We start from the raw sequence: 13,200 nt of genomic DNA, 5'->3' as shown, positions 1-13,200 counted from the left end.
AGAAGGAAGGAAGGAAGGAAGGAAGGAAGGAAGGAAGGAAGGAAGGAAAGAAACTGTAGCTAGACTCCAGGCAAGTATCTGAAGTCACCAAACTTTAAGACGGTGGTGAGCCAAAATACATGTGCACCTTATGCAATGTATTTCTCCATACTGTGGAAGAATCTAAAACTATTAAAGTAAAAATTATCTTAAGAGCTTATTCAAACAAAATAGTAATTCCAAAGTTGGAATAAAGATTAATATATATAGAATGACTTCATCCAATGTTTTTATCCCTGGGTAAAAATTACGTATTAATTTTTAAAAATATACTAGAAAAGATAGGTAAAAATTTATCATTTATTATTCCACTTTCTCTAGATAACAGTTTTACATATATTTCTATATTTTTTATTATATATACTTCTAGTCCTGTTTTTAAAAATATATGAAATATAGAGCCAAGATTAATGGCACACATTTTAATCCCAGCATTTGGAAGGCTAAGACAGGTGGATCCAGGTTCGCAGATAGCCTGTTATTTAGTGAAGTCTGTTACAACTCAGTGAGACCCTGTTTCAAAATAAAGAATAAAAAATAAGGCTGGAGGAGTAGTTCCAAGGTAGAATGCACCTGGGTTCCATCCTCAGTACCACAAAATATATATATATATATATATATATATATATATATATATATATATATAATCTGTATATGAATGTATATATATGAAATACTCATTTGGTACTACCACATATTTGTGTTTTAATATATATTATCTTAAGGCCCACTTTTTAATTTAATAATATAAGTATTTAATAATTATATCATTACTTAATAATGTATTTTAATGTTTTGCAGACTTTATTAATATAACATCAGTGTTCCATGATATTTTATGAGATGAATTTTAGTAAGCTAAAGTTGATAACTATATATATTTTCCTAATGCAACAATAACTTGTAATTTAAAAAACATTACACCTAAGATGTAAGTTTCAACATGTGAAATAATTATTTCAGCCCAATCTTTGCAGTAGAATTTAAAGTATAGATCTCTGAGTTTCTGTGTTATTCATATGAACAACTTTGATGAATAAACAGTTTAACCCAAACAAGCAAAGATTCAAGTTGGAAATAATGCCTTAAATTAATTATACAATAATACATCCAATAAACATCATTCCTACTATGATCAAGGCTCTTGAGAAAGTTGTTAAAGTTACAAAGAGAATTGACAGGCTTTAGAGTACAAGTTTTCCAGAAAGATACATAATACTTTCAGTATACTGATGTCAAAATGTGCTCAGTTTTATCTCCACTCAGATAAGATGTAATCATTGTGTGTGTGTAGCCATACACATACACACACACATACAACCATATGTATGTATATATATATACATACATTTATTCATACATATATATATATATACATACATGTATATATACATATACATGATGTCATTTGTTTTACCTGGAGAGTAAAATAAAGTCTTTCTTAGTTTTTTCTTATAACTATTATGAAATTAAACACTAGAAGATTTTAATGAGAAAGTAATAAATCTAAATGAATTCTTGTACACAAGTATAGAGAAAATAGGTTTGTATTTTGCATATTTAGAATGCTTATTTATATTCATATCAATTTATAAACAAATTAAGCTTAAACATTTCTTGAAAAATAAACATAGGATTCTGAACTCTCCAAAAGTATTTAGAATGAAGTTTGTGAAAATATCAAGATAAATGTTAAGGCATAGCATTTTAGTTAAAAAAAGATGAATAAATTCTACAGATCTGCTGTATAAGATTATATGCAACATTAGTAATCTATTGTAGACTTAAAATTTTAATGAGATATATCTTATTTATTCTTACCAGAATAAAGTAGAATTTTAAGAAAAAACAAATCAGAGCAACTACTACTATGACAAAAGACAAAGATCTAGAAGAGGCCTTAAAAATGTACAAAATTTTCTATATTTAACTTATATTTGAATAATGGTATAAGGAATAAATACCAGACTGAAAATAAGATCTTTAAGGTCAGGATCTCTATGTGTTAGTTCAGTATTTCTGGTATAAATGAATAAAAATACCATAAGTACAATATTATAAGTATTATTGAATAATTTATCTACTCTGCTACTTTGGAAAGATTACTTACCTTATTATATTTTGCCTATTTAACAGCATTATTAAAATGAAGTACATATTATATATATAAAAATTATAACTGGATATTTCTACTTACCTTAGTTGTTTCTATCTCCCACATTTATTTTTTTTATTTTATGAGAGGTTTGGCTGAATATTAATTATAACACATATGTATTAAAGTATAGCCTGTATATATTAATATACATTTTTATGTAAAATATACACAATTTATAATATTGCATACTTACTAAATTTACGTTTATTTAATACTTGTGGCAAAACACAGAGAACATAAAGATGAATAAAATGTAATTTTTTGCCTCATAATACTGAGCTAAAACCTGATATATAATGTCTTATAAGAAAGTATAAGTATTGTCATCTCTACTGCTGTTTAAAATTGTAATTTCTTTTACTGTTTATAGTCATGAAAGAACAGAATTTTGCTTAATTTTTTATTTTCTCTGGTTAACAAAACAAGCAGAATTGATTTATGTGTGAATAAAGATGTTTGCACACACATATACATACACATATATATCTGTGTATACAGATACATACACACATATATCTGTGTATATGTGTGTATGTATATGTGAAGATATGTTTAAATTTTGCAAATGAGCTTTATAATATTATTTATTGATTGAACCCAAGTTCAACAATATGCTAATTGTTCTTTCTTAGTGGTATTAAGACCAAATGCATATGTTCTTAACTGTGTAGTATTGAGACCAACCATAGAAGGTAAAAACTGAGAAGAAAATGAGTTGGAGATAAATGAGCAATCTCTGAACTGAAAAATATCCTTATCAGCCTAATAACATTTTAAAGATATTACAGTGAAATTTATATCTGCCAGAATATATTTTGTGCAATAAATGTTATACTTTATTAACAAAAACTCCAATTCTTAGTGTCCTAGTAAAATACTTCTTCTGAGTTGGATAAATAGGAAAGCAAAGACTTATATTATTACAAAGCTTGATTGCTAAGACTACATGAAAACTTCCAGGGCTTATACAGTGTATGAGTTTAATTAAATGTATGGAAATGTTTGCTCTTCATATGAATTTTTACACCCAGCAGAATGATTCTAAAAAGGTTTTATCTCAAAAGATAAATTATTGATGATGTGCCCACACAGGCTCTGAAACAACAATAATGTTCATTTGTGGCTTTTTAGCAGCTGTGTGTCATTTGCAGAATATCCACTAGATAGTAGCAAGAAAAACCAGAACTATGAACTTTAAAATGTAAGGAAGTTGTCTTCAGAATGGGAGGGACATATGTGGACAAACATTTTGATTGTCTCTTCTCCACTTCAAGACTTTATTGTTTATTCTTTCATACACATTGTTGGTGTTCAATTTGCCTGATTAAAAAAAAAAACAGAAAGAAAGAAACACAACTTTGAAAGCTATCTTAACAGTCTCATGCAATATGAAAACAAAATAACAAACATGATTTGATTTGAATCAACACTGCAAAAATATTCCATTAAAAATATCTATTGGGTAATCAGTCTGTCAAAAAGTGAAAGATAGTATCAAGGGAGTAACCCAGAGGGAGCAGGAAGTCTTGATAAGTGGTGATGTTAGAAATGATTTGTACACAGGTCCGAAACAGGATTTCTGATTTTCTTTTTGCCATGATTATCTACTAGCTTGTTGCAGACTGCCAACGTATAAATTTCTAAGTCATTAAATTTACCAGTTCTGTCCCTTAAATGATACTGAGATCCAATCAGCAGCAGTCTAAATAGCCATACCAAAAGAACATTGTATTAAATACAGATTTTTCCAGAAGCACAGAATGGAACAGATCACATATTTTTAGAACTAAAAGACACTATATTTTCTGAGCAACTTCAGTATGCTTCTGATAACAACAACAACAGTGAATTTTGTTCAAACATGTGTAAAGACAAACATTCCTTCGGAATCCACATAAATGAAGAGACTTTATCTTTCCTATCTTTGAATGTGTGCCAATTAGGGGAGCCGATGTCTGGCATATAAACTATGAGAAAATGATCCCTTATCTGCCTTCTTTACTATATTCCTAGTACATACAATACCAAGGTACATAATAAGTACTCAGTAAATAGTTCTAAATGAATGACTTCTACTATTAGACTATACAATGAATCCATAAAGACAGATCCATGTTTCCTTGGTTTCATCAGCTATCTTTTGTCCCCTGTATGACCAATGAGATGGTCACATTTGAGCTTGCTTGGACAAATCAGTTAAACTTTTACTGTGTTATTTCTCATAAAAAATTTAATTTGAAAAATATTGACTTACCTCTGAATATCTGGAGAAAAATTAATAAAAGAAATTTTAAATCATTCCACAACCTGCAAAATAATGTAAATTTATAATATTGATTTCTCCAAACATCAGGGACACCTAAGTTCACCTGTCAGAGATGATGAGGAAGAGATTTCACATCATGTGGGAGATGAACTAAGGTACTTCACCACTCTAAGTAAAGTCATTGCCCATCACTTTAAATCCTTAAGACTTCTTTAACCTCTTTATTTTTTTTTATTTTTTGGTGATACTGGGAGTGGAACCCAGAGGCTTTCTACCTCTGGGCTATACTCCCAGACCTGTTTTATATTTTATTTGGAAACAGGGTCTCACTAAGTTGCTGAGAGCCTCACTAAGTAGCTGAGGCTGGCTTCGAGCCTGTGTGATCCTCCTGTCTCAGCCTCCCAAGTGCAGGGATTACAAGCGTGCGCCACCACACCCGGCCCTTTAACCTCTTTAAATGCTCTTAGTTTTGTCTATATTTCATCTACATTTAGGCATTCTATAACAATCACTGAATATGGGCCTAAAGAAGAGGTGGTCCTGCAAAGAAGAAATGTCCTCATTCTCAACTTGTAGGAAGAGCTGAGTATCTCTGATAAATGCAGAATTAAAAATAAAATACAAAAGAAGCATTAAAAGAAAGCAGCAAATTTAAACCAACCAATAGCAATTAAAGAGATTAAAACAACAATAAATAGCTTACCATCAAATAAAAGCCCAGGACCAGATGGCTTCCCAAGCAAATTTTATAAAACCTTTATATAAGAGCTAATCTTGATACTCCTTGATCTATTTCATGAAATAGAAAAAAAAAAAGGGACTCTCCCAAATGCATTCTATGAAGCCAACATCACATTAATAGCAAAACCAAGTAAAGACAGTTCAAGAAAGTAAAACTACAGGCCTATATTTTTGATGAACTTGGATGCAAAACTGCTAAACATGCATTCAAAACCACATCAAGAAAATCATACACCATGACCAGGTAGAGTTCAGCCAAGGGATGCAAGTCTGGTTCAACATATGAAAATCAATTCATGTAATTCATCATATAAACAGAACCAAAGACAAAAATCACATGATCATTTCAATAAATGCTGAAAAAGCATTTGATAAAATCCAACATCCATTTATGATAAAAGCACTGCAGAGAACTGGAAGAGAAGGAACATACATCAACATCATAAAGGCAATCTACAATAAGCCCACAGCCAACATCACATTAAATGGGGAAAAACTTTAAGAATTTCCCCTAAAAACAGGAACAAGATAAGGATATCCATTATCACCACTTCTCTTCAGTATAGTACTTGAGACTCTAGCCAGCGCAATAAGGCAAGAAAAGGAAATAAATGGAGTACAAATAGGAAAAGAAGAACTCAAACTTTCACTACTTGCAAATGACATAATACTATACTCAGAAGACCAAATATACTCAAACAAAAGGCTTATAGAACCCATCAACAAATTCAGCATAGTGTCTGGATACAAAATCAATCTCAAAAAAATCAGAAGATTTTCTGTACACCAACCATAAATCCACTGAAAAAGAAACTCAGAAAACACTTCCACTCGGATTTCCCACAAAAACAAAAGTAAAATACTTAGGAATAAACTTAACCAAGAGGTAAAAAATCCTCTACAGAGATAATTATAAAACATTGACAAAAGAAATCAAAGAAGATCTTAGGAGATGGAAGGTTCTTCCATGTTCATGGATAGGCAGAATAAACACCATCAAAATGGCCATCTTTCCAAAAATGATGTACAGATTCAATGCAATACCCATTAAATTAGCAAGATCATTCCTCACAGACATAGAAAAAAACACTCCTTAAATTCATATGAAACAACAACAACAACAAAAAAAAAACAGAATAGCCAAAGTAGTTCTCATCAACAAAAACCATGTTAGAGGAATCACAACACCTGACTTTAAACTATATTTCAAAGCCAGTGTAATAAAAAGAGCATGGTACTGGCACAAAAGCAGATACATAGACCAATGGAACAGAATAGAAGACTCAGAAACAAATCCACACACTTACAGACAATTGTTTTATGACAAAGGGGCCAAAAACATACTCTGGAAGAAAGATAGTTTGTTCAACAAATGGTGTTGGAAAAACTGGCTAACCATATGCAGAAAAAATGGAAATTCCACTTTCTCACTCTGTACAAGAGTCAATTCAAGACAGATCAAAGAATTGGAAATTAGACCAGAGACCTTGAAGCGCCTTGAAGAGGGCATAGGTCCAACACTGCAATACAGGCACAGATAAAAACTTTCTAACAAGACCCCAAAGGCACAAGAAACTAAAAGGCAAATCAGTACATGGGACTGCATGAAACTGAAGAGCTTCTGTATAGCAAAGAAAATTGTTAAGAACCTCAATCAAGAGCCAACAGAATGGGAGATTTTTGCCAACTTCTCCTCTGAAAAAGAACTAATATCTAGAATATACAGAGAACTCAAGAAAATCAGCACTAAGAAAACAAATAACCCAATCAAAAAATGGGCAAGTGAATTAAATAGACACTTCATGAAAGAAGAAATTTAAATGGCCAATAAATGCATGAAAAAATGTTCAACATCATTGGCAATCAGAGAGATGCAAATCAAAACTACCCTGAGAGTTCACCTAACTCCAACTAGAATGGCAATCATTCAAAAAACAACAACAAATTCTGGTAAGGATGTGAAGAAGTGTGGACTCTAAAACATTGTTGGTGGGATTGCAAATTAGTGCATTCATTTTGGAAAACAATATGGAGGATCCTCAGAAGAACAGGAACAAATCTACCATTTGATCCAGCAATACCACTTCTGGGTATCTACCCAAAAGAAAGTAAACCAAACTACCAAACTAATGCATGCATATCTATATTCATAGCTACACAATTTACCATTGCCAAACTATGGAACCAGCCAAGATGTCCATCAATAAATGAATGGATTACAAAACTGTCGGATATGTACAAAACAGAATTTTACTCAGCCATAAATAAAAACACAATTATATCATTTACAGGGAAATGGAGGGAACTAGAGGACATTATTCTAAGTGAGATTAGTCAGTCACAAAAAAGAAGAAATTAGATGCTTTCCATAATATATGAATGCTAAGGCGAAATGGGTAACAGGAGGAACTCTAGATGAAGAAGGAGATCCTATAGAGGAGTAAATAATGGAACCTAACTGAGGGGATAGTAGGGGGGAAGAGGGAAACTCTCTAAAGCACATGATGTACTTAAATAAACAAATCAAAGTCAATCACTAAGCCAAACATGGGCAGGAAGGTTTGGGAGGGAATGGGGTGGGGAGATTGGGTAAGGGCTAATGGGATGATGTGTGCATGTATGTCTCCACAAGTCTTTTATCCCATTAAGATATATGACTACAATGCACCAATTTAAAAAATTTTTTAAAGTAGCACAGTGTATTACCCATACATTCTAATTACTCCTATTTTTAATGAAAGGGGATTCTATTAAATTTTAATTTTAAGCTATTGATTTTCTCTGCTTTCATTAATAGATCAGAATTCTTATTATATAATTAATTATAAAACTTTTCCCCCAGGAATTTAAGATTAGGCCAATTATTAATAATTCACTTCTGGACCTCAGGAAATTTATCACTATGCTTTATTATTATTTACTCTTATATTTTTAGATATTTATTAACATATAGAATAAAAACTGACCAATAAAGTACATCAATGAAATTGTTAAGGGAATATTATGTATTATTTAGGGAAAATGAGTATTATGTTTGTATTTCTCTCTGGTGGACTTTACCTTAAGTATAGCAAAATATACATTATTTTGAAGATGTTACATTTCTTAATTGAATAACTTTGTTAGCATCTAAAATTTAATTTCTTGGGACCATTTAAGCCCTTCATGTGTTTTATTTCAGTTATGTACTCTGGTATGATCCTAATATGTGTGTGCATATATTTCATTTTCAAATAAGAAATGAAATGTAATTATATTATAAAGGACACAATGTTTACTATGTCTACCTCCCCCTCTAAAGAAACTTTCTTTACACACACACACACACACACAAAAAAAAAAAAAAAAAAAAGGAACAGAAGCCAGGCTTGGTGGAGCATGCTTGTAATCCCAGTACTTGGGATCCTGAGACAGGAGATTCACAGGTTATCGCCAGCCTTCGCTACCTTGTGAGGCTCTCCACAACTTAGGGAGACCATTTCACAAAATAAAAAATAAAATAGGGCTTGGGGATGTATCTCAGAGGTAGAATGTCCCTGAATTTGATCCTTAGTGCTGAAAAAATAAAAAGAAGAAGGAACAGTCTCTTAAGGGACCTATTATCTACCTTGAAACAATGTCCCTTCCTCATCTCTGAAGAATAACAATCACAAAACATTCTCAACAGAGAGGATTTTCTCTGTGAGCTTCCCTCCCTCTGGAATTCAAACTGAGAAAATGCACTTTACAGTGAACATGGATGTTAAAAGTCTGAAGGTAGAGAAAAGTCAAGAGAGCCCGTGAGTGAACTAAAGCTATCAATAAGTTAAAGTCACACACATATCTATACATACATACTTACATGCAGAAAAGTTGGAGAGAGAGCTGAGCCACATTGATTAGAGATCACCACAGTGAAAATCCATAGCTGGGCATGGCAGCTCATACCTGTAATCCCAAAACTTGGGAGGCTGAGACAGGAGGATTGCAGCTTCAAGCCCAGAATATAATAATTTATCAAGACACTGTTTCAAAATAAAAAGGGCTGGGCTAGAATGCCTCTAGGTTTAGTCACAAATACCAAATAATCCAATCTTTTAAAATCTTAGAACTTTCCACCTTCAACTGAACACAGCCTAGAAGTTTTTTGCAGAAAAGCCCAATTGTGCCCATCTTCTGAGAAGCTGTTGTTCAGCTTTTCTTGGATTCTTATATGACCTAAGTGTATAGGTGAAGATCCACTTTTCTTATCTCTATGTATAACCCTATAATAAAAAATTCTTATTTAAAGATGTAAGTCACTTAGATCTGTAAAGCTCAGGTATTTTACTAGACAGCTGTCAAACAGTGGTTACGAATAAGATCTGACTATACCACTCCTGGGTATCTTTTCAAAGGGATTGAAATCAGAGAACTAGAGTAACATATGGATACCCAGGTTCATAGCAGCACAACTCACAACAGCCAAAATAAGGAGACAACTTAGGTGTCCATCAACAGATGAATAGATTACAAGATTGTGGGAAATACACACAGTGGAATTCTACATGGCAATAAAGAACAAAACTATGTGATTTGTAAGAAGATGGAAAGACCTGGAGAACATTATGTTAAGTGAGATCAGACATGCACAGAAAGAGAATGAACATATATTTTCTCCATATATATATGCTTGAGCTAGGGAGTGTTTGGGATACCAGAGAGAATCCAGATAATGGAGGAGAAACCTCAGCAAAGCCAGGAAAGAAGGATAGGGGAAGAAGAAGGCTGAGGTTCACTAACAGAAATGTTACATAGACTATGTGTTTACATGTAAATATAACATTGTTAACCTGGACACTCAGTATAGTGAACAAGGGAAATAGGAAAGGGGGGAGGGCACTAAGTACTGTGTGAAGATACGCCATTGTCAACATGATCTACATTATGATATGAGACTATAGTGCACCAAAAAAGTATATATATATATATATATATATGATATTGTATATATATGATATATAATATATGTTCATATATGTATACATGAATGAAAGTTTGGGGTTCAGGCTGCTCAAGCATGCTAAGTTTTATCTCTTACCATGCCACTCCATTTTCTCTTCTCCAATAAGAGAAAAATAATAAACTGTTATGTATATTAAACAGTTTAAATAATAAATTGTTGTATATATTAAATTAGTGCTTGGTATTGTTTAGAACATTTATATTCTGGTAATAAACAAGCAATTAATATTAGCATAACTCGAATATAATAATTAATTCATTGTACCCAAAAGCTAACTCAAAGTAATGCCCTCTTTGCTTTCTTTTAAGTTCGTGAGCGGACAGTGAGACTATTCAAGGGAACTGGAGATTATCCCTGGGGATTTCGGATTCAGTTCTCCAAACCAATCATGGTGACTGAGGTGGATACCAGTAAGTGGTCTTACTATAAAAAGCTTTAATTCATTACAGAACAATTGCATCATCCTTAGAAAAGTCAACACAATAGGCTTCAGTATCATAGTCCTATAAAGGACATAGGTGATAGAAGCAACTTCTAAATCTCTGTTGAGCAAAAATTCATGATGATTGAGAACTGCTCACATCACGATGATGATGATGATGATGTGTGTGTGTGTGTGTGTGTGTGTGTGTGTGTGTGTGTTTAGCTTAATTGTTCTTTTGGTTGGTTGGTTGTTTGTCTTTTGGGAACTGGGGATCTAATTCAGGGTGGTGCACTTACAAGCAAGTGCTTTGCCACTGAGCTACATCGTAGGCCATGACAACATATTTTTTGAAGGGCCATGCTTTACAGAGAGAATGCACTTCTCTAGTAAGCATATTACAAGCTGAGTGTGGTGGCGCAAGTTTGTAATCCCAACATTCGGGAGGCTGAGACAGGAGGATCTCAGTTCAAAGACACCTTCAGCTACTATTTAGTGAGGTCCTTTGCAACTCACTGAGAGCCTGTTTCAAAATAAAGAATAAAAATGTAGGGCTGGAGGTGTACCTCCAAGGTATGATGCCCATTCCCCATACTAAATAAATAAATAAGGCATATTACATTATTGGTGTGACTACCAAAGAGCCTTACTTGTAATGGTGCTCAATTCTAAACATCTGATAAATATTGTGAGCAGACAGCTACCTATTTGTCAGTATTTAATAGCCTCCAGGAGGAGTATGATTTCCCTATTTTCCTCATGGCTTCTCATGTATCCATATTTCTTAATTAGCAAGTTAGGAATTTGTGGATACTTTATGTTAAATTATGTGAGATTGTTTGCTTTCTCATTTGGAGCAAGAATAATCTGAGTTCAATGATTTGAAAAAAATCAGCATCAGAACAATAAAATTAATAGAAGTATAAGACGGAGATATTCATGCCCAGCATGGAGCATTAGGAGAGGAGACATGATTGGGTTCTGAATTGCAATAATGTCAGTTGTTGGTTTGTTTGTGTACCTCCTCATGTGGACTCTGAATTCCTCAGAGTCAGAAACCGAATCTTACCTTTCATTTTATCTACCATACCTGGTGAGGCATCCAAAAGGCAAGAAAGTAGATAACACCCACTGATGCTTATCAAGTGACTCTATGAGCCCTGGCTACCCCAAGGCCAGGACAGCACAGCACAGGGCAGAGAGGAGAGAAGAAGCTCCCCTCAGGAGGATGCCAGCCTTTTTTATTTTGAAGAGCAAAGACTTAACACCTTTTTGGCCCTCCTTATCAACAGGGTCGAAGTAGTTCCCCCTCCATTTTGTGTGTGTGTGTGTGTGTGTGTGTGTGTGTGTGTGTGTGTGTGTTGAACCCAGGTTTATTATACCACTGAGCTATACCCACAGCCCCTCTTATTTGTCATATTGAAATAGGGTCTTACTGAGTTACCAGGCACTGGTAACAGGTTCAGATTCTTCTAGCTCAGTTTCCCAAGTACTGGAATTACAGGCATGCACCACCATGCCTGTCTTAATTTTTCTTTGTCCCTATTGAGCATTTCTCCATTGTATGTCCTGTGATTTCACTGTGAATATGCCCTTGTTTCTGTAAAAAAGTGAATAACTCAGTTCTGGTAAGGTCAACATAGTGACAAGTGCATCTGTTGCCTTCTGTCCCATTACACAGGCACAGATGACACCAGTGCACAGGAAACAGTGTTCAGGTTAACACCTACTTTTATATTAGTGGGATTTTCAAATCAATTATAAAAGCATGAGAGTAGAGAAAATAAATACTGAATACCCCAAAAAACATGAGATCTTCTTAGCACAGCAAGAAAATTAAGGTTTCTTTCCTAAGAAAACTTCTTGCAGGTTATCACTTACCCCAGGTCATCTTGGTTTCTACATAAGTGGAAAATCAAAAGAGATGCTGTTGTGAGACCTTAACTCGATAACCTCCCAGATTCAAGCCATATTGAGACAATACATAAACAAGAATCACACTAATGATGGCGTATACCTTCATTCAAGTTCTTGGGAAGCTCGTACATGAGGATCACAAGTTTGAGACCAGCCTCAGAAACTTTAAAAGACCCTGTTTATAAAAAAGAACTTTAAAAAGACTGCAGGTCTAGTTGCAAGGTAGAATGCCCCAAAATTCAATCCGCAGTATTGAAAAAAAAACCACACACACACACACACACAAACAAAACTTCACCTAGTTTACACAAAAGAAAGGTTTTTGCCTCTTCTTGATGAAATAGTACTTAATATCTAATCACTTTCTTTAAAAACCCGATATCAAAGAATTGCTTTGAAATTTCAAGCTAAATCATTCTTGAATATTAGTAACATTAAATACATTAGATATCACATCAACCGTTTTATTTAACAGTTTACACGTTGCTTTAAAACTGTTTGCCGGGCGTCGTAGCACACGCTTGTAATCCCCGCGCTTGGGAGGCAGAGACAGGAGGATCGTGCAGGTTCAAAGCCAGCTGCGCGCTGGCTTAGGAAACCCTGTTTCCAAATAAAAATGTAAAAATTGGTTTGGGAGTGTAGCCCGGAGGTAGAAGGGCTTCCAGGAACCCCAG

Source organism: Muscardinus avellanarius (assembly GCF_963383645.1).
Source record: "Muscardinus avellanarius genome assembly, chromosome: 1".
NCBI lineage: Eukaryota > Metazoa > Chordata > Mammalia > Rodentia > Gliridae > Muscardinus > Muscardinus avellanarius.
Note: the sequence above shows the minus strand (reverse complement) of the source record.